Source organism: Coregonus lavaretus (genome assembly GCF_964263955.1).
Source record: "Coregonus lavaretus genome assembly, chromosome: 11".
NCBI classification, from domain to species: domain Eukaryota; kingdom Metazoa; phylum Chordata; class Actinopteri; order Salmoniformes; family Salmonidae; genus Coregonus; species Coregonus lavaretus.
Window position 1 is genome coordinate 20823959 of NC_139998.1, and position 15510 is coordinate 20839468.

The window sequence follows — 15510 nt, forward strand, 5'->3', positions numbered from 1 at the left end:
GGAGGAGGGCTGAGTGTGTGTGTGTGTGGGGGGGGGGGGGGGGGGGGGGGTTGGCTTGGAATCTTCTGAGTCCACATCTCCGCGCTTATTTTCAGGACTACCCGAGATACTGCATCAAATGTATACATACTAAGATTCGTGTCCGAGTCTCCTTTCCTACATAATCACTAAGGAAAATATTGGACAGTTATGTAGAATATAATAAAATAGAATAGAATAGGGTCCACTGCACACTTTATGTTTCCCCCTTTGCATTGGATGACCAGGTAATATTTGTTTGCTGTCATTAAACTTATGGGGAAGATGGGGGCAATGACAGCGGGGCAGTCAGACAGTCTATTTTTTATTTACATTTGGTTAAGTTGTCAACTAATGTGAATTCAAACATTTCACAATTTCATTGGATTTAGGTTAAAACCTAAGTGAAAAAAAGAAGAAATTCCCAGTTTTAAACGTTGATTCAAAGTCATCACATTGAATGTTTTGGTTGAAATGAAGTGGAAACAATGTTGATTTAACCAGTTTTGGGCAGATCATTGCTGTAAATGAGAATGTGTTCTCAGTTAACTTACCTGGCAAAATAAGGTAAAAAAATGGAATCTATGTGTAAAATACATTGGATTTGCAAAGAGTCATCAACTGTTGTTTTGAGGGTGAAATCTCAACCACAGGATTATGTCATCATGGTAACCAAATTTCAACATAGGAAAACCAATTCAGATTTTCAATGTTATATCCACTATCAAAAAACAAACAATAGGCTGTGCAGCACCTCCTACTGGAGTTCTGTGGAGATCTTCACAATTGCTGTAATAATCTGCACAGAATCTCCAGAAGGCATTGATCACTTGCATCATGTACTTTTAATGTAATCTGCAATCCAGGTCATTTGGTTTAGCTATTCGATGACGCCCAGTGATATCACATTAATATGTTGTATAAATAAACAAAATATCTGACATTGTATTCCCATTTGAACTTTTCTGTGCTTTTAAATGGTTGAAAGCACAGTGATAGACATTACATTTTGGGTGACAATTTAACCAAAAATCTGACATTGTTTTTTCATTGGAATTTGGTTTTGCTTTTAGATGATTGAAAGCATAGTGATAACAAATAGGAAATTCAACTAACTTTTGGCTGTCTTTTTGAGTGGATGAATATAGGTTGTAATCTTATTGATCTCAAAGCCTATTCCCCCTCAGGATACTGAAAATATTTGAAATGGGTCCTCAGATCCTCAAAAAGTTATACAGCTGCACCATTGAGAGCATCCTGACTGGTTGCATCACTGCCTGGTATGGCAACTGCTCGGCGTCTGACCGCAAGGCACTACAGAGGGTAGTGCATACAGCCCAGTACATCACTGGGGCCAAGCTTCCTGCCATCCAGGACCTCTATACCAGGCGGTGTCAGAGGAAGGCCCTAAAAATTGTCAAAGACTCCAGCCACCCTAGTCATAGACTGTTCTCTCTGCTACCACACAGCAAGCGGTACCGGAGCGCCAAGTCTAGGTCCAAAAGGCTTCTTAACAGCTTCTACCCCAAAGCCATAAGACTCCTGAATAGCTAATCAAATGGCTACCCGGACTATTTGCATTGTCCCCCCTCTCTTTTACGCTGCTGCTACTCTCCATTTATTATCTATGCATAGTCACTTTAGCTATACCCACATGTACATATTACCTCAATTACCTCGACAAACCTGTGCCCCCGCACATTGACTCTGTACCGGTTTTACTGCTATTTTACCTATTTTTTACTTATCTATTTTTTACTTAACACTTATTTTTCTTAAAACTGCATTGTTGGTTAAGGGCTTGTAAGTAAGCATTTCACTGTAAGGTCTACACCTGTTGTATTCGGCACATGTGACAAATAAGATTTGATTTGATTTGATCACCATCTCAACCAAATATTACCCTATTTTCCACATTGAAATGAGTAGTCGGACAGTCCTGAACTCCCTGAGTATAATCTTTGAATTTAAGTCTTAATAATTACATTACACAGCTTTAATACTGTTCAACTAATTTTTAGAAACATTTCCTTGAAACACAGAAGCATGTATAAACTGAGAGCAAACCTCACCTCACACACTGATGAAGTGTTAGAGGAAACTGAAATGGGAGAAATGTGATGTTCACATGGACATACATTAAACTCTGTAATCATACAGTAACACAGTGCTCATAGTTTAAATAAATAAATCCTTTGTTTCAAGCATGATTGAGCAAGCTGTAAGATTCCTCTATATGTCAAAGCCTGTCAACTATTATTATGTCTCATATTGTATACATAGGCCTTTAGGTGTTCGATTTTTAGGTTACATCAAGTAAAAAGAGATTGTAATGTCAGCACCAAAAAACAATCAACTGCACCCTTGACATGCAATCTACATGTACTGTATGTAAGAAGAACACCTATACAGTGCATTCGGAAAGTTCACCTTCCAACAGGACAACGACCCTAAGCACACAGGCAAGACAACGCAGGAGTGTCTTCGGGACAGGTCTCTGAATGTCCTTGAGAGCCCAGACTTGAACCCGATCGAACATCTCTGGAGAGACCTGAAAATAGCTGTGCTGCGACGCTCCCTATCCAACCTGACAGAGCTTGAGAGGATCTGCAGAGAAGAAACTCCCCAAATACAGGTGTGCCAAGCCTGTAGCCTCATACCAAAGAAGACTCAAGGCTGTAATCGCTGCCAAAGGTGCTTCAATAAAGTACTGAGTAAAGGGTCTGAATACTTATGTAAATGTGATATTTCATTATTATTTTTATTTTAATTAGCAAACATTTCTATTAAGCTGTTTTTGCTTTCTCATTATGGGGAATTGTGTGTAGCTTGATGAAGGGAAAAAACAATTTAATCAATTTTAAAATAAGGCTGTAAAATAACAAAATGTAGAAAAAGTCAAGGGGTCTGAATACTTTCCGAATGCACTGTAGTATAAAGGAACAAAGATAAACCTATATTTCAGCATATGTACCTAAGCACGGTACATCAAAATACATTGTCTTCTATTTGCGATGATAGATGACGCATCTCGCTCTCCCACGTCTACAGTGCCTTCAGAAAGTATTCACACCCCTTGACTTTTTCCACATTTTGTTGTCTTACAGCCTGAATTTAAAATCAGTTAAATTGAGATTTTGTGTCACTGATCTAACACAATACCCCATAATGTTGCAGTGGAATTTTGTTTATAGAACATGTCAAAGCTGAAATGTCTTGAGTCAATAACTATTCACCCCCTTTGTTATGGCAAGCCTAAATAAGTTCAGGAGTAGAAATGTGCTTAACAAATCACATAATAAGTTGCATGGACTCAATCTGTGTTCAATAATAGTGGTTAACATGATTTTGAATGACTACCCCATCTCTGTACCCCACACATATAATTATATGTAAGGTCCCTCAATCCAGTAGTGAATTTCAAGCACAGATTCAACCATAAAGACCAGGAATGTTTTTCAATGCCCCGCAAAGAAGGGCACCGATTGGTAGATGTGTAAAAAAAAAAGCAGACGCTAAATATCCCTTTGAGCATGGTGAAGTTATTAATTAGGCTTTGGATGGTGTATCAATACACCAAGCCACTACAAAAGATACAGGCTTCCTTCCTAACTCAGTTGCCGGAAAGGAAGGAAACTGCTCAGGGATTTTACCATGAGGCCTATAGTGATTGTAAAACAGTTACAGAGTTTAATTTAGGTTTGTATTGTGGAGTAACATTGTAGTTACTCCACAATACTAACCTAAATTACAGAGTGAAAAGAAGGAAGCTTGTACAGGATACAAATATTCTAAAACATGCATTCTGTTTGCAACAAGGCACTTAAGTAATACTGCAAGAAATTTGGCAAAGAAATTCACTTTTTGTCCTGAATACAAAGCGTTATGTTTGGGGCAAATCCAACACAACACATCACTTCATATTTTCAAGCATGGTGGTGGCTGCATCATGTTATGGGTATGCTTGTCATCGGCAAGGACTGTTAAAAAAAAAACTAAAATACAAGGCCAAATCTACACTGGAGTTGCTTACCAACATGACATTGAATGTTCCTGAGTGGCCTAGTTAAAGTTTTGACTTAAATCGACTTGAAAATCTATGACAAGACTTGAAAATGGCTTTCTAGCAATGATCAACAACCAACTTGACAGAGCTTGAATAATTTAAAAAATAATAAATGGGCAAATCCAGGTGTGGAAAGCTCTTAGAGACTAATCCAACAATATTCAAAGCTGTAATCGCTGCCAAAGGTGTTTATAACATGTAATGTCTCAGGGGTGTGAATACTAATCTAATCAAGATAGTGTATTCGTTTTTTATTTTTCATAGATTTTTCATGAATGTTAGAATTTTTCTTCCACTTTGACATTACAGAGTATTTGAATGACAATTCAATCCATTTTAATCCTACTTTGTAACACAACAAAATGTGGAAAAGGTCAAGGCGTGTGAATACTTTCTGAATGTGCTGTATGTTCTGTTTATCCTGTCATGCATTGTGTAAATCTGCTTACAGGACCCCTGAGGTATTAGAAAGATGCAAGACAGGTTTTACTTAGTCAACCATCCTGGAGGCAGAGTATATTACATGGCCGCGGTCATAACCACATACACAGAAGAACTGTGGGAGGAATACTATAACTTACATCTGTAAACATCAACCCATGTGACTTGAACTTCAGTGACACAGATTACTTTGTTGTGAGGATTGTGTGGATGTTTATTAGGCACAGGGGAGGGTAGTGTGTTTTTTCCCTGGTTTACATTCGCCATTTTGCAGGTTTTTCTATATAATTATTCCATCATAGCCAACTTTCCCCATCTGCTTTCATGTTCCTCGACTATCAAGCGGTTTTGGTTCTTTCTTTATACACTAGCCTACGTCGTCGGCTAAGGGTTCATGTTAAATATTTTCTGCGGTCGAGCCTCTGTCTGGGGTGAAAAGTAATTTTTTGAAAGTAGACTCCGATGCTTAGAATCATATGACGTCTCAGATTTAATTATTTCTAAACAGCGACGGCTTTGTTGCAAACAAGACACACTTTTTTTGCATCGGAGAAAGGTGGTGAGGTGAACGCATATCTCTTCCCTGAAACTTATATTTTCTTAATCTGGCTTTCTTTTGGGACTTTTTGAGAGTGACATTTTCTCTTGCAAGCGAACTGATTGTTTTGAGCTAATAAAAAGAAGTGTGGGCTACCTGTTTTCCCCAATCAACGCATAGAGAAAGAAGACATAGGCTACAAAACTAATTTACTAGAGACATTGGTGATTTTATCTAAATTATTATGTTATTGTCATTGAAATGATTATGTACTAAACAGATGTGTTAAAAATTGTGTTTAAAATAGTGTAGGTCTATGAATTTGGCTGCTATTATATTATGTTCTGGCCCGCCGACTATTAGCTCAAAAAAATGGTGGTATTAAAAAAGACATTCTGCTAATGTCTTCAGTCATGTAAAACGACTAGAATTGCATTAAATAGATTTATAAAAGGCCTTTTTTCCGGAACCCGCAAATACGATGATAGATGCATGCAATGCTCTATTATAAAGGTGATTTATTTTCACCCCATGATTGTAGTACTGAGGTAAGCATACTTTGTCACTGTTACTGTGGTCGTAATCATTCTTTTGAGTTAATTCAATGTACAAAGGGAGGGTCATGTGAAAATATTTTTCACATTGGGTAGGGGGGTGCATTTTCTTTTATAAATAGTCCCGTCCGAATAGGGCTTAAGGGGTGTGTGTTTGTAGGGTGAGGCTGTTGTTCTTGCTTAACAAAGCCCCATAAGCTACTTCCAAACTATGTATTCATGAAAAATGTCCAGCCCAACCAGGCTTAGATAGTCTTTTATATATGGACAACAAAACTGAACACAACCTGTCAGCCTGTCATCTAGTTAGTGCACAAAGAGCTCAGTGAGTCTACAGAGAACAGTGCCCCTGCAGCTCCACACTGGAATCCCTGTGAATCATCCCTCACAGCCCCAGGCAGGGCAGTAAGCACAACCAGCTTGTGGAGTGTACAGTATCAATACTGTACATGGGTCGTTCCGTGAAATAAGTGCCTTTTGCATTCCTTTGATATTTTGAGGGGGAAGAGGCATGGTTGTGCCCTCTTCACAACTGTGTTGGTGTATGTGGACCATGGTAGATCTTTAGTGATGTGGACACTGAGGAACTTGAAGCTCTCGACCCGCACCGCTACAGTCCCGTCGATGTGAATGGGGGCGTGCTCGGCCCTCCGTTTCCTGTAGTCCATGATCAGCTCCTTTGTCATGCTGACGTTGAGGGAGAGGTTGTTGTCCTGGCACCACACTGCCAGGTCTCTGACCTCCCTATAGACTGTCTCATCGTCGTCGGTGATCAGGCCTACCACCGTCGTGTCGTCGGGAAACTTAATGATGGTGTTGGAGTCATGCGCGGCCACGCAGTCGTGGTTGAACAGGGAGTACAGGAGGGGACTAAACACGCACCCCTGAAGGGCCCCCGTGTTGAGGGTCAGTGTGGCGGATGTGTTGTTGCCTACCCTCACCACCTGGGGGCGGACCGTCAGGAAGTCCAGGATCCAGTTTCAGAGGGAAGTGTTCAGTCCCAGGCTCCTTAGCTTAGTGATGAGCTTGGAGGGCACTGTGGTGTTGAACACTGAGCTTTAGTTTATAAACAGCAATCTCACATAAGTGTTCCTCTTGTCCAGGTGGGAAAGGCCAGTATGGAGTGCAATAGAGATAGCATTTCATGGCTACAGATGTGAGTGCTATGGGGCGATAGTCATTTAGACATGTTACCTTGGCATTCATGGGCACAGGTGGTCTGCTTGAAACATGTACAGTAAGTATACAGACTGGGTCAGGGAGAGGTTTAAAATGTCAGTGAAGACACTTGCCAGCTGGTCGGCACAAGCTCTGAGGACGCGTCCTGGTAATCCGTCTGTGAATATCCAGACGAATGTTAACTCACACCGGCTATGGAGAGCGTGATCACACAGTCATTCAGAACAGCTGCATGGTTCAGCGCTGCTTGCCTCAAAGTGAGCATAGAAGGCATTTAGTCACTGGGCAGCTCGCCGCTGGGTTTCCCTTTGTAATCTGTGATAGCTTGCAAACCCTGCCACATCCGACAAGTGTCAGAGCTGAGGTGTAGTAGGATTCGATCTTAGTCCTGTATTGACGCTTTGCCTGTTTGATGGATCATCGGAGGGCATAGCGGGATTTCTTATAAGCGTCCGGATTAGTGTCCCGCTCCTTGAAAGTGGCAGCTCTAGCCTTTAGCTCAGTGCGGATGTTACTTGTAATTCATTGCTTCTGGTTAGGATATGTACGTACGGTCACTGTGAGGAATGACGTCGTCAATGCACTTATTAATGAAGCTGTGGTAAACTCCTCAATGCCATCGGATGAAGCCCGGAACATATTCTAGTCTGTGCTAGCGAAACAGTCTTGTAGCTTAGCATTGGCTTTATCGGACCACTTCCATATTGAGCGCTTCACTGGTACTTCCTGTTTAAGTTTTTGATTGTAAGCAGGAATCAGGAGGATAGAGTTATGGTCAGGTTTGCCAAATGGAGGGCGAGGGAGAGCTTTGTATGCACTTCTGGTGTGGAGTAAAGGTGATCTAGAGTTTATTTGCCTCTAGTTGCACAGGTGAAATGTTGGTAGAAATTAGGTACAGATGTAGGATCTTAATTTGATCAACATGTTGCAGGATAACTTTACAACATGTAGTGTATTTGAAAAAAGGAAAAAAGGTTTCTGAAGTTTGTAATTTCCACTTTGAAATTCAGACTTGATTTTCCCTTATGAACAATGTAACAATCCCTACAAAAATGTCCATTAATTATAATCCACATAATAACTTATGTTCCTGCTGTAGCAAACTGGCTCAAATTAAGATCCTACATCTGTAAAACAGATTTCAGTTTCCCTGCATTACAATCACTGGCCACTAGGTGCACCGCCTCTGGATGAGCATTTTCTTGCTCATTGAGTGTGGTCTTATCTTAATGCCAGCATTGGTTTGTGGTGGTAAATATACAGCTATGAAAAATATAGATGAAAACTCTCTTGGTAAACAGTATGGTCTACAGCTTATCGTGAGGTATTCTAACTCAGGAGAGCATGCTGCTCCCCCTATGGTCATTCCCCCCCACCGCCTCAACAGTCTTTACTCTGCCTCCACCCCAATGGACATGTATTTATTCATCACTGCCACAGTTGTTATTATGTATATAGTGCTATTTCTATTTCTATTGTTGTTTTTTATTACCATTTTCATTATTTTATGTCACTTAGTCCTGCATGTTGGAGCTCGAAGCCTAAGATTTTCACTGTACCCTTGAATCACACCTGCAACCCTGTACATGTGACTATTAAACACTCTTAATCTGAATCAGAACCTCGAGACTTCCTTAATATTAGAGATCACTCTGATGTCCAGAAGTTATTTTCTGTCTTTTGGAGCTTCGTTCCATGTGTGCAGGCAGGTCTAGTTTGATCGCCCATACAGACAGTAATATGGCCTTGGGGCCTTTGGTCCAGCGTGGGGGCCTGTGGTAGGGTTTAGTGTAGCCACACAGCACTGCCTCCTGCCTGGCTGAGTGGGTGAGGGAGAGCCCTCCGAACAGGGGCTGGAGGTGGCCTTATTTACCAGCTAGGCCCAGAGAAGGGGAGGCCAGCACTGGCTTCTAATGTGATGGGACAGCTTTCTGACCAGAGATTCCTTGAGGAAAAGCACAATACGGTCATTTTGTTGATATCTTTATCCAAAGCGACTCACAGTTCATACATATACAGTTGAAGTCGGAAGTTTACATACACTTAGGTTGGAGTCATTAAAACTTGTTTTTCAAACACTCCACACATTTCTTGTTAACAAACTATAATTTTGGCAAGTCGGTTAGGACATCTACTTTGTGCATGACACAAGTAATTTTTCCAACAATTGTTTACAGACAGATTATTTCACTTATAATTCACTGTATCACAATTCCAGTTGGTCAGAAGTTTACATACACTAAGTTGACTGTGCCTTTAAACAGCATGGAAAATTCCAGAAAATTATGTCATGGCTTTAGAAGCTTCTGATAGGCTAATTTACATCATTTGAGGCAATTGGAAGTGTACCTGTGGATGTATTTTAAGGCCTACCTTCAAACTCAGTGCCTCTTTGCTTGACATCATGGGAAAATCAAAATAAATCAGCCAAGACCTCAGCAAAAAAATTGTAGACCTCCACAAGTCTGGTTCATCCTTGGGAGCAATTTTCAAACGCAAATAGTACGCAAGTATAAACACCATGGGACCACGCAGCCGTCATACCGCTCAGGAAGGAGACGCGTTCTGTGTCCTAGAGAGGAACGTACTTTGGTGCGAAAAGTGCAAATCAATCCCAGAACAACAGCAAAGGACCTTGTGAAGATGCTGGAGGAAACAGGTACAAAGTATCTATATCCACAGTAAAAGAGTCCTATATCGACAAAACCTGAAAGGTCGCTCAGCAAGGAAGAAGCCACTGCTCCAAAACGGCCATAAAAAAGCCAGACTACGGTTTGCAACTGCACATGGGGACAAAGATCGTACTTTTTGGAGAAATGTCCTCTGGTCTGATGAAACAAAAATAGAACTGTTTGGCCTTAATGACCATTGTTATGTTTGGAGGAAAAAGGGGGTGGCTTGCAAGCCGGAGAACACCATCCCAACCGTGTAGCACGGGGGTGGCAGCATCATGCTGTGGGGGTGCTTTGCTGCAGGAGGGACTGGTGCACTTTACAAAATAGATTGCATCATGAGGAAGGAAAATTATGTGGATATATTGAAGCAACATCTCAAGACATCAGTCAGGAAGTTAAAGCTTGGACGCAAATGGGTCTTCCAAATTGACAATGACCCCAAGCATACTTCCAACGTTGTGGCAAAATGGCTTAAGGACAACAAAGTCAAGGTATTTGAGTGGCCGTCACAAGGCCCTGACCTCAATCCTATAGAAAATGTGTGGGTAGAGCTGAAAAAGCGTGTGCGAGCAAGGATGCCTACAAACCTGACTCAGTTACACCAGCTCTGTCAGGAGGAATGGGCCAAAATTCACCCAACTTATTGTGGGAAGTTTGTGGAAGGCTACCCAAAACGTTTGACCCAAGTTAAACAATTTAAAGGCAATTCTACCAAATACTAATTGAGTGTATGTAAACTTCTAACCCACTGAGAATGTGATGAAAGAAATGTCACATTCTTAAAATAAAGTGGTGATCCTAACTGACCTAAAACAGGGAATTTTTACTAGGATTAAATGTCAGGAATTGTGAAAAACTGAGTTTAAATGTATTTGGCTAAGGTGTATGTAAACTTCCGACTGTATATTCAATAGTATCTGAATTTGATAACTAATTCTACTTGCATTCCATGTATTGACTTCCTAAGTAGCACAAAGATGACAGAAGGTCATATCTGATCAGGACTCAAATCAATACACTCAGGTTTGAATCACATTCTGCACTGACTCCAGTATCTTTGGTACATGGACTTGTCCATACATACCCCTCCATGGGCGTGAGGGAAGGGGACCCTTTTGAGCCAGCTGTGGCTGTGGGTGACCAGGGGCTGCAGGAGGCTGTAGACGATGTCCACCACCCCTAGGGCTATGAGCAGGCTCTCCCTCTGCCCCATTCCCCGCTGACACTCCAGCTCCTCATCCTCCATGATTAGCCCTTTTCGGCTCGAGTCCCACTCCTGTGGAACAAAGGAAAAGACTATTACAAATAATTAATGAACAGCTAATGCTAAGCTCCTCCTTCGTGTGCATCTCCTTCAGCATCTTCCTGAGAGAGAGAGAGAGAGAGAGAGAGAGAGAGCAAGAGAGAGAGAGAGAGAGAGAGAGAGAGAGATAGAGCGCGAGAGAGAGAGAGAGAGAGAGACAGACAGACAGACATACATACATACATACATACATACATACATACATACAGTACATTAGAGTACAAATAGTCTAGGTGTCGTTCTACTTCTCTGTTGAAGTACCAGTACAATGCCTACATTTCTGTGTCCTTCCTCTCTCTACGTTGGTGTGTCACTTTACTCAGAGGCATACCTAGCCAGGGCCACTGGAAGAGATGTGGCGAAGCGGCATTGCAACAGCACTTTTCAATCAGGTGTGGCAGCGCCACAACACTTTTAATGAACATGTAGTTTAATAAAATACATTGACACAGTGTTAAAAAGAGGGTCAAATTGCTGTTTTTTAAAACAGGTTAACCTCATGCTTTGTCAACTCGAGCATAATTTCTCTGTCCTTCACATCAGAGGGATGTTGCGTCTTAACCAATCAGATTCATGGAAATTGCAGGATGCGCGGGCCAGGGACAATGCACAAAAAGCCCAAGGTGCGCTCCCTATTTTCCTCCAGTATTTTTTTTAGCAAGCGTAATAACACATCACTCCTGACAGACACAAACAAAAACTCTCATAAATGTAGCAGCCTATACATTAGCAATCTGACATGCTGTATTGCATGGAAACGAGACAATTTTTTCGTCTGATCAACTGTAGGCTACTAACAACAGCAGCTGCATAGTCTAGCCTACTATGCGCCTTGTCCCTCTGGCAAGGGTAAACAAAGCTGTAATGGGTTGTATTTATAGCCCATTTGTTTACATTTACATTTTAGCCATTTAGCAGACGCTCTTATCCAGAGCGACTTACAGGAGAAATTAGGGTTAAGTGCCTTGCTCAAGGGCACATCGTCAGATTTTCACCTAGTCGGCTCGGGGATTAGAACCAGTGACCTTTCGGTTACTGGCACAACACTCTTAACCACTAAGCTACCTGCCGCTTTATTCATGAGATAATGTGAATGGGATCAAACTTGGTTTGTATTCAAACATGGGCTGACTAGGCTAATTAGACTTTTTCAATTCAAAACTATTAACTGGAATTAATCAATAAACACATTAGCTGACATAGACTGTGAGTACATTTATAATTAGGCCTACAGTTGCATAGGGCAGGACTACAAGATGCAAACCTGCATAAAGCAAGCTCAGCCCTCTGAGTTTTATTGTCCAATCATGTTGCTTTCTCTGTGTCTGTGTATAGGAAACCCCCCTAATCCACCTTTAAAATATAATTCATATGAACAAGTACTGCAGTTTGACAGGGTTTTCATCCTCCCCAAGGCCAGGTGTTTTTCCAGGAGTAAAAAACAAAAACATGATTAGAATAACTCTGGTCCCATCATAGCCCATATTAAACCTTTTTACAACAGATTAATCACATCATACCATACAAGGTCCTGGTTAGGTTACCAGTTTAGGAAAAACTATGGGCCCCAGAATCTTTTTGCCACCACACCACTCTGGGAACTGTGATGCCACCTCTGTACCTGGCACACTCCCTGGCTTTGGAGGCAAGGTTCTCCTGGCAGAGTGGCTCAGACTGCTGGGGGAACTTGTCATGCTTGTTGGAGTCGTCTCTGGGGTAGATTCTGAGGAAGTAGCCACTGTGCTCCTGCTCATACCTCTCCAGCTCAGCCATCCATTAACCCTGGTTGCTGAGCAACTGCTCCCTCCTGTGGGATTAATGATGCTTACAACAGTTCAACCTAGGGGAGAACGACTGCCCCCTCTGATTGAAGACATGGAAGTTCAAGGCCGACCGCCGTACTGCAGGCATTGTTTGCAGAAAACATATCCCCCATTATAGTGAATGGGGAAATGGCAATCTTCGTGGGCAATCTTTGTGTAAATAAAAACAGGTTTCGAAGACAATCATGGTAATAATTGCTTCTAATGCACCAGAGGTGCATTCAATAAGGGAAATAGTTTGCGAACGTTGGCTAACGTTAGCTGACAGTCTGAGAAGGTAGTGTGCGGCGAAGGTAAGTGTCTGTTTCAGGTCTAAAACTGTCTTTAACTGACGCTAAAAATAAAAAGGTGGCCATGTAGACTTTCTACTATATTTAGTAGGAATAGCTAAGCCATTTTCATTTTGAATATTGATGATAAAAAGCCACAGTAATCCTTACAAAAAGTAGCTGTTTGATGTTTCACCGTAACATTTTGGAATGTTCATTGGTATTGGTATTTTGTATTTTATTAGGATCCCCATTAGCTGTTTCTTTTTTTTTTCTTTTTTTTTAAGGGGGTAGATCAGCTTAATATTGCAGATAGATTGTAACTTCCATCAATGTAATTGTCTGCATCACTTCCAATCCCTCATGTTTAAAAAAATAATAATAATAATATATATATATATATATATATATATATATATATATATATATATATATACATACATACATACATACATACATACATACATACATACATACACATACATATCCTTAAAAAATATATATATTCCCCTTTATTACTTTCCAACCCCACCACCCTTTCCCTACTTGGAGTAAACTAGTGAACAACAATGCTTAGGCCTCTACTTCCAGCTTATACTTACTATCTACATTTTATGGACACAGTCAATTTTACAATAATTATATTTTGTTTGTTTTTTCTCCTGAACTTCTTCTACTCTCAACCTCTCCGATCATTTTCATGATGTCCATCCGGTTTGCTTCTATATGCATATCTTTCTAACTGCTCTTTCACAAAAGCTCCCAAAAGTATTTAGTCAGCCACCAATTGTGCAAGTTCTCCCACTTAAAAAGATGAGAGAGGCCTGTAATTTTTATCATAGGTACACGTCAACTATGACAGACAAATTGAGAAAAAAAATTCCAGAAATTCACATTGTAGGATTTTTTATGAATTTATTTGCAAATTATGTTGGAAAATAAGTATTTGGTCACCTACAAACAAGCAAGATTTCTGGCTCTCACAGACCTATAACTTCTTCTTTAAGAGGCTCCTCTGTCCTCCACTCGTTACCTGTATTAATGGCACCTGTTTGAACTTGTTATCAGTATAAAAGACACCTGTCCACAACCTCAAACAGTCACACTCCAAACTCCACTATGGCCAAGACCAAAGAGCTGTCAAAGGACACCAGAAACAAAATTGTAGACCTGCACCAGGCTGGGAAGACTGAATCTGCAATAGGTAAGCAGCTTGGTTTGAAGAAATCAACTGTGGGAGCAATTATTAGGAAATGGAAGACATACAAGACCACTGATAATCTCCCTCGATCTGGGGCTCCACGCAAGATCTCACCCTGTGGGGTCAAAATGATCACAAGAACGGTGAGCAAAAATCCCAGAACCACACGGGGGCCCTAGTGAATGACCTGCAGAGAGCTGGGACCAAAGTAACAAAGCCTACCATCAGTAACACACTACGCCGCCAGGGACTCAAATCCTGCAGTGCCAGACGTGTCCCCCTGCTTAAGCCAGTACATGTCCAGGCCCGTCTGAAGTTTGCTAGAGTGCATTTGGATGATCCAGAAGAGGATTGGGAGAATGTCATATGGTCAGATGAAACCAAAATATAACTTTTTGGTCAAAACTAAACTCGACGTGTTTGGAGGACAAAGAATGCTGAGTTGCATCCAAAGAACACCATACCTACTGTGAAGCATGGGGGTGGAAACATAATGCTTTGGGGCTGTTTTTCTGCAAAGGGACCAGGACGACTGATCCGTGTAAAGGAAAGAATGAATGGGGCCATGTATCGTGAGATTTTGAGTGAAAACCTCCTTCCATCAGCAAGGGCATTGAAGATGAAACGTGGCTGGGTCTTTCAGCATGACAATGATCCCAAACACACCGCCCGGGGAACAAAGGAGTGGCTTCGTAAGAAGCATTTCAAGGTCCCCCATATAAATAACATTCTATTGGTAGCAAGAATTTTATATAATAATTTAAATTGAAAGAGTTTTGAATCCCCAATAGCTGTTGCAAAAGCAGCAGCTACTCTTCCTGGGGTCCACACAAGGCATGAAACATGACATAATTGTCACGACATCCGTCGAGGCTGCCTCCCCTCTTTGTTCGGGCAGGTTTCGACGTTCGGCGTCACCGGCTTACTAGCTACTGCCGATCCATTTATCATCACTCCATTTGTCTTGTCTTCAATCACACACACCTGGTCCTTATTCCCTCATTAGTCATGTATAAGTGTTCCCTCTGCTTCCTTGTCTGTGTGGGTGATTGTTTATTGTGGAGGTTAGTGGAGCTCGTGTATTGTGTATTGACGGGAGTATTTCCCCGTGTACCTTGTATTTTCCAGCGCGCCTGTTTTGTGCCCTGGAGTATGAAAATGTATGCACTCACTAACTGTAAGTCGCTCTGGATAAGAGCGTCTGCTAAATGACTAAAATGTAAAATGTAAAATGAGTGTGTTTGACGCATTTCTGCGTAATCCTGTATTTTGCGGATTAAAGCCTATTATTCTGTGATTTACCCTCCTGTGCCTGACTCCTTCAACACCACCTCATCACAATGATACAGAACATTAATAGACAAGAACAGTTCAAGGACAAAATTACATCAATTTTAAAAAAAGGCATCACGTAGCCTACATATCAATACATACACACAAACT